The sequence below is a fragment of the Bactrocera dorsalis genome, chromosome 5, assembly GCF_023373825.1.
Source record: "Bactrocera dorsalis isolate Fly_Bdor chromosome 5, ASM2337382v1, whole genome shotgun sequence".
NCBI classification, from domain to species: domain Eukaryota; kingdom Metazoa; phylum Arthropoda; class Insecta; order Diptera; family Tephritidae; genus Bactrocera; species Bactrocera dorsalis.
This window is the reverse complement of record NC_064307.1, coordinates 3,475,964-3,493,650: the sequence shown is the minus strand read 5'-3', so window position 1 is coordinate 3,493,650 and position 17,687 is coordinate 3,475,964. Positions and strand designations below refer to the sequence as shown.

At 39.2% G+C, this 17,687-nt stretch overlaps 1 long non-coding RNA gene across 1 annotated transcript in view; it reads right to left on the bottom strand.

Annotated features, from left to right (window-relative positions):
* LOC125778797 (uncharacterized) overlaps positions 1–16,835 on the bottom strand; it is a 146,200-nt gene extending 129,365 nt beyond the window's left edge. Inside the window, exon 1 of the long non-coding RNA XR_007422939.1 lies at positions 16,386–16,835. This is a non-coding gene — a long non-coding RNA (uncharacterized LOC125778797). The remainder of the gene's footprint in view (positions 1–16,385) is intronic.
* Between the last annotated feature and the right edge of the window lie 852 nt (positions 16,836–17,687).

Sequence of the window (17,687 nt, the reverse complement as noted above, 5' to 3'; positions counted from 1 at the left end):
TTGTCAGTTAGTGTGTACTAAGTGTGTTGGTTGCTGGCTAAATGGTGTTGACGTTGCTGTTCCAACTTTCTGTGCTTTTGTTGTTGTAGTTGCTGTTGTTATACATATATGCATATTTGTATGTAACGGCTTATAATGTCGACTTTGTCATTGCCAAAACCCAAGCGTGCACGATTTTGAGAGCAAGCATGCAAAATTTAGTACAAACCCTGTAGGAAATTTTTTTTAACAATTCTTGGAAGATTATCGTAACGTTTTTCTGTTTGTTTTTTGCCACTCTTATTGTTACTGGTGTTCTTAAAATTGTCATACACAATATTTCTTGGACTAGATGTTACCCTGACAATTTTTAGATGCGTCTCTAAGTCTCTAAGAAGAAGCTTTCACACATTTCAAACAAATACCTAGAATGAGATTGAAGGAAAATTTCTGAAAAATGGTTTGCCTTAGAAATATTTAGGCCCGCACTAACATTCAAATCAAGAGTCTTGAATAAAGAAGTTTTTTTATCTTCCCACGGTTCATCACACAACTTGGTCTTTTCAGTCTCATTTGAGCCCAACTACCAAAGAAAATGACTGAGTATTTTTTCGGATTCAGTAGAAGCCCTAGACGATCTCCAGCAGGATTTCCAAAAAAATAGGCGGTAAAATCATTTATAATCCAAAAACCAGAAAAAAATATAATTATATGTGAGTGCTCGAAGAATTTGTCTAAATTTATATTTTTGACACAATGGCGGATTTTCAAAAACAAGTCGGTTTTTGTACAAAAGATCTACACTTCACAGTGACTTAAAAAATCATAATTATTAATGTTATTATTAAAGTCTTTTTCCGACGATCCTTACTATACAAATATACCCAATAAGATCATACCAAAGTCTCAAATCGATCGGCCCTGCCATTTCAGAAACTTTTTTTTCACAAACTCTGAAACCATCATTACGAAAAAACGTGAAAAAAGTTTTGAGAGCGGGTTATATGACTGATTTTGGACGACCTTCATGAAATTAATCTTTTAGTGATCTACGAGCTCGATTGAATTCATCATACCATAGATGAACTCCGGCCCTTGATGGAGCTTCACCGCCAAAATGTGAACTAAGTTATCGAAGCACTGTTACTGAGTTAATTTACGTCGAAAGTTTGTAAAAAAAAAATTATCCCAAGAAAATGTTCGCGATTCAATTTCATTTTTTGGCCAACATGAATATTTTAAGTTACTGTAACCAACACAAATAGCGCACTTATGTCAAAATGTGCTGAGCATGCAGAAGGTCAAACGATGTTCTGAAATTCACTTAACACAATCAAAATAATTACAAATAAGGAGTTCCAGACCAAATGCCATATCAAACAGAAACGAAATTTTATCCTGAAACAACGAAATCAATTCAAAGCCTCCATGATCCAACCAACTGAGATTTTACGGTATAACCGAAATAATTATAAAAGTTTAATTGAAAATTGAGTTCCTTTGACTTTTTAATTAAACGTTTTGTACGAAAAAATTAAATATTTAGTATTTGTTAAACAGTTAGACCCAACAAGTCGTGACACTCGAGGATAAGCGCTATTCTGCACAAGCCCACATACATACAGACATTTGCACGTGTGGGTACACAGGCAATATAAACAAAGCGAATGAAGAAAAGGCAATAAAAATCAAGCACACAACTGGCAACCGAAATAAGAACGTTAAAGTACACACACACACACACACATCCACGAGCTTGTAGGTATGTGGACACGTTGGCCAAGCAACAACACCACAACAAATGCCAGCACATCGACGCGCTCGAGTCGCCCAACCACCCACCAGAATGAGAATAAGGCGCGCTGCAAAGGACAGCAAAGCGAACAAGTAATGCCACAACAACAACAAAAACAATGAAGTGGCAACAATACACACGCATATGGAGATATGAAGCAAAAACCGGTCAGCGTTTTTATGCTCACACGCTCCATCACGCTCACCAATAAATGCCACGGCAGCGGTGGCAGTGAGATGTATCATGGACAAGCAGCCAAAAACAATTACAATGCAACAACAAATAACAAATGGCAAATGGAAGAAATAGCAATATTTTGCTGCGCCAACGGGCGAAGAAAACAACAACAACAACTCGAACATTCTCATTCAGGTCGCCAACGTCGCATGACAGCGCCACAATTCTCGATTTGCGCCCTTTTACCGCAAGCGCCGCTCCACCGCTTGCGCTGAGCCGAGTGTATGCCGATTGCCACAACAAACAAACAAGTCAAGTTATTGGCGAAAATAAAAAAGCGAACAACAACAACAACGCACAGTTGGAAAATAGTAACTCGCTATGATTGTTTGTGTGCATGGGTGTGTGTGTGTGAATAAGAGAAATGTGCAAAGTGATGCGCAATGAAAGCAAACCGACAATATTTAATCTGTCTGCCTCGCCCCACCGCACTCAGCAGCCACCTATAACTGTATGTATATAAGTATGTATGTATGTATATTTGGGTTCTGGTGTGTATGTGCTGCGAATTCTCGTGCATGCGACCAATTTTTCCAAACTGCAAAAGAGAGCAGAGCAACAGATTTAATAGCGCCAACGGCACAACAACAACAAAAGCGCTTTAGAATAGAGATAGAGAAACACGGCAAAAATAGTAACGAAGGCAAATAGAACAGCTTGAACGCATCCGATGACTGCCAAGAATTGTGGCGGTAGCAGGCGACGCGGCGGAGAGGGCAAGAACGACAGCAGAAGCTGCTGCCAACGTATTTCAATTCTACCAGCATTGCAATTGTTTGCTTTTATTGTTGTATTTTCCTCTCCTATTTTTAATTTTGTGACTGTTAACTTGTTTGGCTTAATAGCAAACGACGACAACAACAACAATACACACTAAAGCAAGGAAAAAAAATGTGAGGCGCTTTGGCTAAACTTGCTCACCTTCCCACCCACCCGACACAGAGCATTTTTACATGCAAAGAGGCAAAATGCACCCGACACCGGCTCTACGAAACTGACTTTTCGCTCAGCTACTTGCGCTCTTGTCTTCTCTTTCGCACATCTAATGACGCAATTCGTCTGCCTCGCTCTAACACCTACAATTTTTTGCAATCTTTACAATAATGAGTCGATTTTCATATTCGCATGTGCGCTCTCTCGTTCTCTCTCTCGCAAGGTGGCTTTTGTAAGCCATCGCCAGCTTCAGTTAGGCCCCCCACCCAACTCTTGTCCTGCTTTACGATTTTGCACCATTTTCCTGCTCTCGTTCTAACACGTGGCTTAGTCTCCTCTTCCTAAGATTTTTTCTAATTTCGCTCTCAATTTGCCATTGTGCAAATGTGTTTAATATTAAATTAAATAAACGCAAACTTTCTGGAAATGGAAACAAAAACAAATCAATTTCAGAAGGAGCGTAAAGGAATGCATAAAAAGAGAAAAACACAACAAAAACAAAAAATTGTAAGTAAACAACAAAATCTAAAAAAATTTCTGAGTAGAGACTTTTGGTGGACTGAAGGCGCTTCTCACTGTCATCTCCTAGTATATATACGATTACACTTTATTAATATCGGTTCCACCCCACTCCACCCACTATGTCATGACATGCTGGTACTTGTATAATTGCATTAGAGATGATCCCTTTGCCGGGATGAAAAACAGAATAATTTTGATGATTGGGGAATAGAAAATATTTGAGGAAAACTAAGCCACAGATGGAGTTATGTGTAGAAGTTGACGCAAGTGAGGAAAGTTCTCTGATTGCCATTCACTTGGGAGTGGCCAGAAACGGTTCTTTTACAGCAGCTCACAACTTCCGGTCCTAGACCAAGTATCGTCTGGGTAGCCGAAGAACATTCGCTTAAATGAGAAGGCATCCCCTCCGCAGGGTTGTGCGCTGGGTTAGGGACCCGCCACGTAAAAAAACGTACCCAATGAAAAATATAACTCGGTTATAATCGCGTAAGCGGCGTCTACGGCAGTAAAGAAGAAAAGGCCACAAATACACTACATTTGGTTCTTTTTTCCTAGTCATAAATGAGAAAAGTGTGTTGAACTAGATAGATATATCTGTTTAAGCGGAACCGTCTGCAGACTAACCAAGATAGAATTTAGATATTTAAAAGTAGATGAAATGCAGATGATGTTAATGGAGAGCGTGTCGTTTCAAATTTATTAAAATGATTTTTGGAGCACGCTATATGTTGCGCATAATCCATACAAACCTACAAATATGAATATTTCTACTGAGCTCTTCGAAATATTAGTCTCTTCAAGAAGTTCGAAACTGCCCACAGAGAAACCACCACCCATTTCGAGGGTACCGTAATATCGCATATATCTATTATGAGCATGGTTTTTCGATGGCTAAATCTGCATCGCTTTTATTGAAGGAGGCTATTCTCGAATCATCATAATTCAATTTGATGGACCAACAATCGGTTGCACTAACAGAAAAAAATGATATTGTGAGGATCTTAAGTCAGTATTAGTTCATTATACACCTTTGAAAGACGTAGTAAGTAAGACCTACAAATTAATTTTGAAACAAGCATTTTAGAACATTGTAGAAAAAGAGTGTCTCTTTTCGGTTTCCAATAAGATTGGCATTTCCAAGTTGTGATCTTATTTCCACGTAATCAAAACTATTCTTTCCAACTGAAAGGAAAGGTTAAGTCTTATATATTGAACTGGAAGATGAGATTGGAGATGAGAACTTATTCAGGTTTTCCTCCCACCGCTGAAGTACAAAAAAGGACCACCCTAGTTATAAAATAGGTTCGCGTGTAAGTACATTAAATGCACATTTGTGTGTATGTTTGCTCATATTTCTGTCATTTGGTTTGTCAGCATGCGCCGCGAAACGTCAAAAGCTCACTTACTGACGCACAAACTGAAACGCACACACACACATCCGCAAACGCACAACACGCAACACGACAAAAGACCAACTTGCGCCATGGAATTCAAGTCAAACAGCTGATGCAATTACTGTCGGTTGGTAGCAACAATTACAACAACAAGTTATGCGCAAACACAGCAAACCGGGTACATACGCACTCATGTACAGAAACAACAACAACAATGCCTACAACATATTTGCTGCCAACAAACAGGCAGCTGCCGAGCGACCCGAACGAGGCAGACGATGCTCCACAAATTCATTTTACGCTCTCACAGTTGCTCTCCACTTACATTTATGAGTTTTGTTTTTTACAATTTTTTCGTTACGTTGTGTGTTTGTGTGTGTATATAGCGACAGTGGCTTGACACACGAGCGCACATTAGCTGCGGCCGAGTGGTCAAAACCTGCTCCACCTTGCTTGCTCCCAATTACTTAGCCTACTCACTCACGCTGTGCCTCAAGCCAACAGTCGCACACACACGGGCATATTTACATTTACGTGCGTATGTATGTATGTGTGTGCGTAAACAATTGTGTATACAGAGGCAAACAAAAAGGCAAGTGTTGGTGTGCTAACTTGTCGCATTGTTAATTTTACATAAGTAAGTATGTAAAGATGCACGAATGTGTGCTCATTGAGATTGTGCTTCGTGCTTTTGAGCGAGCGCCCAAGTGAGTTGAATGTGTGCGTGTGTGTTGAGCGTTGCTTGCGCACAGCTTGTTTCGCCATTGTTTCGTGTCATGCTTAATCCAAAGTATGAGTACTTGACCCAACGCCGCACACACCCACAGCTTGCGCCCCTTCCCTGCCCTCATCTGGTTGTTTTTTGTTTGTATATCCATCACACTTGTATACCCAACACATCGCGCTCCAAAAAACACTCGCGCCACACACACACACTCGTGGCAGTCGGTACACAGACAGTCGGTCGTCACAGCCATTCAGCCACACAATGGTCGGTCGAATGCTCAGCGACCACAACAGCCATCAACACTGTGCTCGAGCGTATGAATGTACTAATGGCTATACGAACGCATACGAACACAAGCGAACACACGCTTGCACGCCGATAGTGCGGCTCGGACAAATTCATCGGCTCACTTCGTTCTACACCGCAATGTTTTAATATTAACATATCAAAATCGTTCTCATTTCGCTTATTGAATTTTCAAATTGACTTTAATTTTTTTGTTATCACCTCGATATGTGCAGTTGACCACGGCAGGGTTGCCGAGTGTGTTTGCTTGAAAATATTGTAAATTTTTCAACTTTTGTAATGTTGGCACTTAACTGTACAACATATTATTAAATAATATACAATGAAATTTTGAAAGCAGAAAAAATTATAGAATTTTTAATTCATTTTCTGAAGACATATTTTAGTCTAAAAATCACTATTTTATTACAGTTATTTAATTTTTAGATATAAATGTTTAAATTTCCATAGCTTTATAGCCTATATTTTCATATATTGTTCGCCAGATGGCGCTGTATTAATTAAGGATATTTATATAAAGCTTAAAATGCCACATTTCGAATGTAATAAGGAAAACTCGAAAAATATTAAGATATAATTATGAACTTCACATACAACAAAAAGTAAGTATGGGATCTCCAGGGCAATGTAGCTCTTAATAATCCTTAGTAAGACTCAAAAATTATATGGTAAAAATAAAGCTGAATGTTTCTCAATTTCATTCGATATTGGTTATTTATAAAGTTGTTCCAAAAATCGATGGAGCTCACTTCGACAGATATTTGTTCTTTGTGTTACCCAAAAACTCCTCGAAGCACTTCACCTCAAAAATTGACGAAACGTTATTCGATATGAAATTCAAATAAATATTTTTCTAGAATAAAAAAATACATTAAAGACAGTTTACGTAGGATTTAGAAACTTCTTTAGTGTTGGAAGCTTTTGACATAGCATTTCTCCAAACGAATGATATAAGAGTCCAATTTTTGTCTCTCAACCTTACCGTATTATTAGTGCTCTCTGAAAAAAAAACATGATAGAAAATGCTTCACATTTACCACTTCTATTATCTATTCCTAATATTCGCTCAATTTGAAGCACGAACTAGTCTATTGAAAACACTCACTTTCACTAACAATCCCGATACGTAAAATATTATACATACAGAGGGCTGTATCTGTCCCAACCACCAAAAATGCCAACTGGTGAGAATTATGCCAACCATGTTTCTCGTCCGCGTCTTAATTTATTGAATGTATAAAAAAGTCTCAATTTTTTTTTATTTAGAACCAGTATTTGAAATTCTTCCTTTGTCCGTTTCATGGATGTGGGGTCTATAAAAGAGAAGTCTTTAATTAACTTTTATAAAATTAAAATATAATAGCTGTCATCGAAAAATCCGAGTAAATCTTGCTTGTCTTCAAACTATTCCCCCTAAACTAAACTAAACCCCCTAATTTCTAGCAAAACCTATAAAAATACATACTCAAATTTTTCATAGTGTTGGCAACCCTGCTGCAATTTAAGCATATCAAATACTTAAACGATGAGAGATGAGAACCTAATAAGAAACCGAATATAAAAGATAAACATAGCGTAAACATTTAAGTAACAAAATTGGCTTTTTGTTACGACTGCAAGCAACGAAGTGCGACGTTTGTTTTGTTGTGCTGCTAGCGATTGCCGACGGTGGCATTCCCCCATGTTTTGATTGCCATTGTTGTTGCGTTGTGTGTGCATACTCGCATGCCTGAGTGTGAAAGAGCGCACAAACTGGCGAGTCATGACTGCTCATGGCAAAAAACTGGTCGACCGAACGACGGATGGATGGCATTGCTGTTCGTTGCCCCAAAACGATGACGACGGCGCCAACGGCGACCGGCCGCGTAGGCAGCCAGCAGCGACGTCGACAGCGCAGCCTCGTTGAACGCTGACCGAGGCAGCAGCGCTGTGGACATAAATGCGAACGCCGACAGCGCCCGACATCATGTGCCAACAAGGCGGTTGCGGACGCGGGTGGCGGCAGCGAGCGTTAAAGCATGCGAAGAAATGAAATGAATGAGCAATGCGCAAGCAAGTGAATAAAGGGGGCGCTAAGGGTGCTCATTATATTTATGAGTACCTCAGCTATGCATAGACATTAGTCGGTGTGCGTGTGGTTGTAAATTTACTCGCGTAAATTCGGTGCAGTTGGTGAGAGAAGGGAGCTTGGGTGGCATCAAATTGATTTTCAGCTCACAAATACGCTCACAGAACTTCACACGCACACACAGGCACGCGCGAGCGACATTGGTTATTTCACTTTGTTAAATAAGTAAATAAAATCAACTCACCTGCTCGCGGCTGGCAGCGGGTGGCGCGGCACGCAGTAATTTATTCGTGCAATTTGACAGAGCGGCGCCGCCAATTGAGAGCTCCTGCTAAAGGTATCCAATTGTGTGATAAAACGAAGGCTAAACTATGAGCGCCTGCAGAACGAGAAATGAGCGCTCGTAAGGCAGCGCGAGCGTGTCAGAGAAAGAGTGTGCAGCAGAGAATTAACGCCAAACAAACGCAAAGGCAACCCGGTTATTTCAGATAACAACGGCAACCCACGTTGCTATCACACTAGTGCTCAGTAGCAAGGTGAGCAGACAGAGAGTGAGCGCGCGAGAGCGTTTGAATAATGCTGATTGCATATGGCTGAGTGTGAGTGCATTTAAATGACGCTAGTGGGAGTTTTCGTGCCTCATTTGCCCCAAAAAGGCTAAAATAAGCCACGCGCATACATTCCGAGGGGCAGCAGGGGCGCGCGCACACAAAGTGAGCAATGATACGGACACGAAGATTGAATGGTATGGGTGGCACGGCAGCATGAGTGAAAATTAAGCGGGTCATGTTGGGGCGGGGAAAGAGTTGGGCGCCTGAGAGGTTTATGAAAACACATTTAGGAATGTATTTTGTTTGTATGTGTGTGCTTAAATGAATATGTGAGAGTGAGAGCGAAAAGGAGCGCTGTCGGTTGGCGTTAGAGGAGTGAGCAAATGTGCGACAATGTTGTGCTGCCGCTGTTGTTTTTGAATTTATGGACCATTTGTGTTTTGTTTTGTTGTTTGTTGGCTCACTTCAATGATACTCTCGTGCGCTGACTTTGTTTGTGTTGTTTTTGTGCTTTTTGTTTATTTGCTAACACTTTTGTTGTCTGCTTTATGTGGTATAATCGCCACCGCGCGAGCATGCAGCGCAACAACAGAAATGATTGCAGCAGCAGGAGCAGCATGGCATGACAATAACAACAAAGATTGTTGGCTTACATCAATAATTTTCATTAACCACCCGCATGCCCCCGACCACCTTCTCAGCTGAACACGCTAATATGGCGAAATTCTCTTCTAGCTGATATACAATTCTGCCCGCCCTACACACACCCTGCAATCTCTTACTCATACCGCACACCTCGTGGCCCCCTCTGCAACTGCATTATTATTATCAGCAAAAGCATGGCATTCTCATTGCCATTGCAGTTGCTGCTTCCTTCTTCGCTCTCCCTCTAGCACCACACTGCGGTGCGTTGCTCCCACTCACTCTCGCACACACGCTCGAAAGTTGTAAATTTGCACTGTGCGCGCAACACCCGCTCACCAGCTCAGCTTTGCTTTTCTCCTTCCGCCATTTGACTGGCAACATTTCCATATGTTGTTTACAATGTTGCTAATATGTTTGTAAATGAAATTCATTTGGAATTTATCGGGCGCTTGCGGGTGACATGCCTACACACATGCATGCACACATTGACATACACACCTTAAGTACTTATGTGAATATGCTCTCGGGTTTTAAAACATATGCGAGTAAGCATGTTCAAGCCCTGCAGAGAAAATTATCCTTTTCATATGTAAATTCAATAAGGAACTCATATCTTTTTGGCTAAATTAGAATTAGTCGCCAAGCAATTACTTTGAAACTAGTTGAATTTAAATCAAAATTAAATTAAATTATTTCGAAATTCAACGAAAATAATGTTTGGGTTTTACTTTCCTCTGAAGTAGTAGTAGTATAGGGCCTATTTGTCAAAACATTAATAAGCAATCAGAACCTGCTTGCTGTTGATTTTTTTAACTTAAAGTTGCCTGAGTGAATCCAGTACTTAGGAGTTGCTTCCTTCAAACCTTTGATCTAGTATTAAATCAAAGAAGAAGAAAATATCGATGACAGCTGAGTCTACGTATCGGTAACCGTTCAAAATATTTATCCAGAGAAGAGCTGCCGTCTTAACAGCACTCTAGTACTCCATAAAACATTTTTTCTGTTTATAGAATCCAAGATATATGAAAATATGGTAGCGCCAAAGGAAAAACTTTCCCAAACAATTTAAAATGTTTTACCTTTGATTTGGATCACGGCTTTCTTCATAGAGAAAATTTTGTACATAAATTTACTCGCTCATTTCTGAGTCCACATTACTCTAAATTCTTATTTCATGCCCTGGGTAGAGCATATTCTGTTTGGAACGAAGTTTGTAATATCCGGAAGGAAACTTGGAAGATTCTATAAAGCCTAAAGTCGTTTTAGTTTTGGCCGTCTGTCTATTCGTGTCTATATACGTGAATTAGTCTCACAGTTTCTGAGATATCGATGCACGTCCCTTTCTCTCTATGAACTGCTCTTCCGACGATATCGGACCACTATAGGATATAGCTGATAAACAAACTTATCGATCAAACATTTTGATTTCTTAAGGTATTTTCACGAAATTAAGCAGATATTATTATGTAAGCAAGCTCTGTAGTCTTCTGTTTTGATCGGATCCATATAGCCTACACCTGTCGTTCGAACTCACTGAACAAAATCATGATAGACATATTTTTAGGACCTTTTATACTATATTTTATGCACCTGTTAATGGTATCAAAGCTTCGGTGCAATCAAAGATAACGTTTTAACTTGTTTTACATTCATATAACAAGTTTGTTTAACTTTAACAATCTGTCGAAGGATTTGAACATAAATGTCCTAATTTTTTAAAAATTACTCCAAAAATAACTAAACCGCATATAAATCTGTATATCTTTTTCAGGCTAAACCCATGTATCAAGTGCAGCTTTGGTCCAAAAAAGTCTTTCTTTTTTATATCTAAAGACAGCCATCCGCTTAGGTCTCTAATATTAGAGGATTCCAACAGGGTTGTCTTCGCTTCACCGTGCCATTAAGTAGTAGGAGTGTATCTGTATGTGTGTGTAGCTTAATATTGTTGTCATTGTTGTTGTCGCCGATGGCATTTATTTGTCTGCTGCTTTTTAGCCGCATTGTGTGGCATGTTGCATGTGTTGCTCTCGCGCCAACACTTTAACGGCAGCCTTATTGTTGCTATTGTTAACATTTTATATTTGTTGTTGTCGCTGGCTGTCATTTTTCAGTTTGTTGTCAACCAGCAACAGCACTAAGGTATGCGTACACCTTTTGTATAGCAACGTTGTTATTGTTGTTGCTGTTGTTTACAGTTATAAAATATGCTGCTGCTGCAGCTATCTTTCGCGAGTTGTCATTTGAATTTCGCTTAAACACACATAAGCCCACACGCATGAGTACACACATACAAACACGCATGCACGTACACAGATCAACATAAAAGCACCGTTTGTATTTAAGGGAGATTTTCAGGTAATGTATGCAAATGTATATGTAAGTATTTATGATTTAATGGTAAGTATGTGTTCCTAAATTACCCCATACGAGTGCTTGCACACACACACATGCATACCTAAATATACCTACATATGTGGCTCTAAGTCAGCCTTCCTATGCCATGCAATGCATGAAACGAAAATTGTTGGGAGTGTGTGCCATAAGTAACGGTGTTAGTTCACAAGTCTGATTAGGGAAGACGATTTGCACTCTCATAATTTGTTCACTTTTTGACAGGTGCGGTAAGGTGGCAACTATAGCGACAGTGCAACAAAGTACTTGGAAAGTATTCTTCTCTAAATATATGCTTTGTTGTTAGTGACAAATGAGTAACTTTCATTTAATCACTGTTAAAATAGGTTTCACAAGGTTCTTGATGTTCCGAGCTCAAGGAGCTTATACAAGGGGTTCTACGGAAACTTTCGTGGCCAATACTTACCGACACTGTGCTACGTCCTGATTTTTCGACATAAAATTATTAATCATTAAACATGAAATTGCCTTCTTTGGTGCGCTGAGACTGAGATTGATGGATTGATTAATATTTAACTTGAGATCAATATTCAGTTTGAGCTTGAGAATGAGGTCGAGGTTGAGGTAGAAGTAGAGCTTCTTGAGGTTAATATTGAGATTGTGGTTGAAATTACGCTTGAGAGTAATATTGAGCGTGAGTTTGACATTGAGAGAGAACACATTGAGTTTCGAGTCTGAATTTTATGTTGAGGTTTAAGTTGGCCTTGAGAATCATGATGAAGACTAGGCTCGAGGTTAAAAATAATATTAAAAGGGAGCTCGAGATCAATATTGAGCTTGAGAACAATGTGGAGATTGATTTGAGTTTGATGTTGACATTAATATTGAGGTTGAGTTTAAGATTGATAGCGATATCGCTATTGAGACATAGTTCGATTTTGATGTTGTGATCGATATTGATTGAGATTGATATAGATTTTTAAATTGAGATAAAATTTGATATTTATAATGATATTTGGATTAATAATAATATTGACTTTGAAATATATTAATTTTATTACGTACATTAACGTTGATAACGATAGAGATCTGTTACTATATTTTTATGAACATTGCGTCTAATACGAGTATAACAGCATATTGATAAAGAATACATTATAAACGACGCTGAAGTCCCCGCAAAAGTCTAGGCTACGCGTTAATCAAATTTATATAAAAAAATAATTAAAATCAAAAATTAAAAAAAGTTCGAAACTGCAGTTAGACCCACCCATAAACGGCATGCTTAAAGCATCCCCCTTCAAAATAAAGCATAAAATACTTTTCTTTCAGATTTCTCATTAAACGTAAAATACGGTAATTTGCATTAAATTCCAATACTTAAATTGTTGCTTAAAAAATCCATCAAAGCAAACATAAGACGCGAAAACATTTGCACACCCACAGTCAACATACTTGACACACACACACACACTCACGCACGTGCAGCACCAGCACTGCGGTGGCAAGGAGCCACGTTTTATCGATTAACTTTAGCGAGGAAAAATTCTTGAGCAAACAAAATCAACAAATAAGCGCCGTAATAAAAAACTTTAAAGAAAGGAAAAAGCGAAACACACACACAACCATACACACAAACAACGAGCACACGAAGGGAGAAGGCAAAAGAAAACTGAAAAAGAAAAAATGGTTGGAAAAAAGCACGGGAAAGAATAAAAATAAGCGATAGCGGCATTAAAATCCTTGACTCCCACAATTTCGACGCGCTGTATGACACAAATAAAGCGCACGTCGTGGGAGGCAAGGGAGGCAGCTGGCAAAAACTGAACGTGGAAATAACAACAATGAGGCAAAGGCGGACAACACGATGAAATAAGTGCCAGCGAAACGGCGAGAAAGCAGAATTTGAGGGGAGAATGGGCGCTGTGGGACTGCGAGGCGGCAAAAGTATGATTACAAGCGAAACCAGTGGCACAGCGCCTGTAGGTATGCAAGAAAATATGCAAAGTAGTCCGCGCACACACACACACACACCGCCAAGCGCTTGTACATGTCAAAGAGCAGAGCACCAATGGCGCTGAGAGTGCGAGTGCTCGCTGTGGCCACGTGGGGGCGGAGATGTGTGGGTGCGTGATAAGCAGCCGAATGCTACTTGTAGATAGACGCATGTGTATTGCTGCTGTGTATTCCCTGGCAGTGTACAAATTTATGTTTGCCTGTGGTGGTGTGTATATGTGTGTGTTCATTTTCATTGCTATATCCTTTATTACGGTAGACTGTGGAACTAAAGCTGGGTGGCTGTTTGCCTTTCCACACACACACACATACATATACACATTTTTTATTTGCAGTATGTATACAAGCATTTAAGTGTTCTTGTCGCTAAATTTTAAATAGCAACAAGAATAATAAAGAGTGTGCCAACAACAACGGGAAAAACAACAACACAATTCGTGTACATTTTTGTAGTCATAAAAGTCAGCTTAGCGCTGCACAACGTCGGCAATGTTGATGGCATTGCTAATAACGCGCAACAACCGCACGAAAAACGCCAGCAACAACAACAACGACAAGTGCCACGAAATATTGCGCGCCAAATGAAATCGCCTCAAAGCTGTCGCTGCCTGCTACCGAAAGCTGGGCGCCTGCTGAAAATGCAAATGGAATGATAATGATGTGCGCGCTGGCACAGTTAGCGCGGGTGTGTGTGTGTGTGAGACGATGCGAATTTGGCGCATTATTATGAAAAGTCATCGTTGGGGCTGGGGTTGGGTCCTTTGAGGGTAAAATATTTTTTCGAATAATTTTTTTCGTTTTCAAATGAAAAATGAATAATTTTTGATTTCACCGCAATGTTTTCCACTTACATACACATAACTGTACATTCGCGCAACAACATAAATACAAGCAAATGCGTTTATTCACTTTCTGTCACTCAATTTTTCATGCAAATTTTTTAAGCATATTTTTCAAATTACATCAGCTTACACTGTGAAGAGAGCGGTGGCAAATGGGTTTCAATTTTTTTAGGTTAAGGGGAAGCAAATGAAAAATATGCGAGTTGCATATTTACATTTAAAATATTAAGCTTCAAGCGCAAACCTTTGTCAAAAATAACGGAATTTATTTACCCCAAAGTACTTGGGGTCCTTTTACTTTTAATAGCTTCGAGTGAGAGTTAGAATCTGACAAGGTACTTGGCGAATTAGTGGTCGGAAAACTTTGGAAAATTTAGGTAAAAAGTGTATACAAATATTCATAAGTTTATATTCCTGCTAGAATGGTTTTAAAATAATGTTTTTCGAATACACTACACACGCTAAAAAGCTTGAACGTCTCCAAAAAGCGACATTAGCATCTCTAGTTCACTGCGGACTGCAACAACAATAGCACTTAATGCCAATCTACGCGCATATTGCTGAAAAAACTGCTCTAAGGCTCCGAGAAACTATGTATATGAAAGAGTCCTAACAAGTTCATGGTGAAATTCTCCGAACCGTCAGTTTCATTGCTTCTCCTGGTGTTTCTTCACTCACATACCCACGAGGGATATGTTGCCTGAGAGAAGCCGATTGAAAAGAGGTGTAGTGAACTTTTTCAAGGATGGGTCCAAACTAGTGGGGGGAAACTTTAAGGGCGAGTCTTCTCTCAGCTTTTTACTACCGAAACAGTAGTTTGTTTTAGAGAGCGCCTCTATTATGGTCATAGCGGAAACGATGGACAGTGCAAAGCGTATGAGCTAACCGGGGCACACGTAGTCCTTTCACATCGGAGCGCTAAGAAGTCGGATCTACTTTGTCAATTTGCTTTAGCACTGGTCCGTTAAATGGACATTGTCGAATAAGCATTTATATTGTAAGACTAAAATTAACAAAGTTGTATGGAAGAAGGTGTGGGGTAACATCCATGGATTCCGCCGGAGAGAATATTACTAGAAAAAAAACATCAAACTTTATCAAGATCTACTTTAAACAATATTAACGAAATTTCCAATACATACTTTAATATTTTCTAAAACAAAAAATTTGTTCTGTCAGCTCCTTCAAACACCTCACTTTCTTTACTATGTCTCAATCATGTTGGCACCCACCAATATCCGTCGCTTGTTTGACGTTTCCTTTTGAACCAGCAACATCTGAGCACCAACTCGGCAAAAGCACAAACAATAGGAGTCGCTACTCGGGCAAGTATACAAAACTGTAAGTGCCTGCATAAGCACATAAGTACGCATATAAAAGCAATCATTCACACAGCCTAATAAGCTCACTTTTCGGATATTTTTGCATAAATACATCAATACGCATAAACATACATATATGCATGAACATTTACATACATACATACATAAATACGCATATGTCTACACAAGTAGCATATTAATTCGTTTCTGCGTCAGAAAATATATGAAAGAAAAGTAACAACAACAAAGACACAGAATTTCACGTACATATGTATAAATGTATATGTACATATACAAATGCTTGGAAACATAACCTAAGCCATAAAGACGAAACTGACATATTTAGTAACACAGCAACAAGGTTACATAACCTACACACTCGTACAAGCTAAAAGCTCCCACACTTACAAATAAATACATGTGTCTGTATGTGTGGAAGTGCTATAAGCAAACATAAAGGACGCTCGCCAGTCGCTCATTTGCGAAAAATTCTTAGAAGTCAAATGGAACACGGCGTGAATGTGTACTTGAGGGCACAAAGGCCGCACACTTGCTTCTGCACGCCTAGAAATATGCTTCACTCGCACACTTACCGCGTCCAAGGAGGTGTGTATGCGCGGTGGCCGCAATTTGCTTTGTGCCACAACTACAACAATGACAAATTAAATGCTAAAAGATGCGTTTATTTGCACTCACCGCACAGGCGCGCCGACAATCGCCTCCCTCCGCTGGCATTCACGTGGCATATCGCGCCCGGCCGGGCATGTAGCGGCGAGGCTCGCACTGTGTTACTTAATTGCGCGCTTTCACTTTGGCCACTGCTGATTTTTTAGCTTTTTACGCAATTAACTTAATTAGAATGCGCCAGCTGGAGAATTGTGTTGTGTTCGCTTTGTGAGCGCGTTATGTTCCGAGTGCTCGAACCAAAGTGCCAAGACGGCGCACAATGCGTCTCGCTCTCAACGCTTTTGAAGGCGTTCTCGGCTGAAAATAAAAAAGAATGAATTAAACAATTAAAAAATTAAACGGTAAGTTAGCTGAAGGACACTTGTTCGCTGGGTATTCAAATCAAAGGCGTGTTTATATTTATGTTTATGAGTAAAGCATTTATTGTATAATATTTTTCAGGTGTAGGTGAATGTAGGAAATAAAAATATAACCTTCCTAAAAAATATTCAAATTTTTGTAATACTTGTGAACACCGTTCTACAGAACTGACACACCACTAAAAATATTGTAAACAGTTTATGCAATATGAAAGAGAATGAGTATGAGAGATAATTATCAATGATATTTTCGTTTTTAAAAACAAGACTTTTAATTTTCCCTTCGTCAGTACCTAAGGATGAAGAATAAACTGTGATACTTGACGATATTTCATCAAATAGCTGTCATTTGATACCAAAAAATTAATAAGTCGCTCACTAAGTAATTTATTTTTTTAATCCAATTTAAACACAATTTTTTATTGCGTACACAAATTTATAAAGTGTTATATGGTCCACTTTGATCCAATACCTTTTCCATCTTTCAGGCAAGAGATTGATTTCATGCAAACAAAATTGTTGATCCTTCCAGGCAAAAAACTTATCCAAGTGGTTTTTTATGTCCTGATTTGCGGTGAATGTTCGCCCACACAGAAAAAAGTTGCAGAAACCGAAACAAGTAAAAGACCGAAAGATATAGTGGGTACGGTATCACATCCATTTCAAGTTGCAACATCTTTTGGGGAGTCATCAAACTTGTATGAGGTCTCACATTATCCTGCTGGAACACTACACATTTTCTATTTATCAATTCTGGCCTCTTCAGTTTGAGTACAATACTCAATTTGTTCAACTGATAACAATACACTTCAGAATTAATTTGGTCTTATCGGGCGAAAGCTAAAAATAAACGATCTCTTTGAAATCCCACCTAACAGACAACACAACCTATTCTTGGTGACTATCGTCTTTCGAAGTGGTTGGAGTTGTTTCATCCGTTCTTAAAAGGATC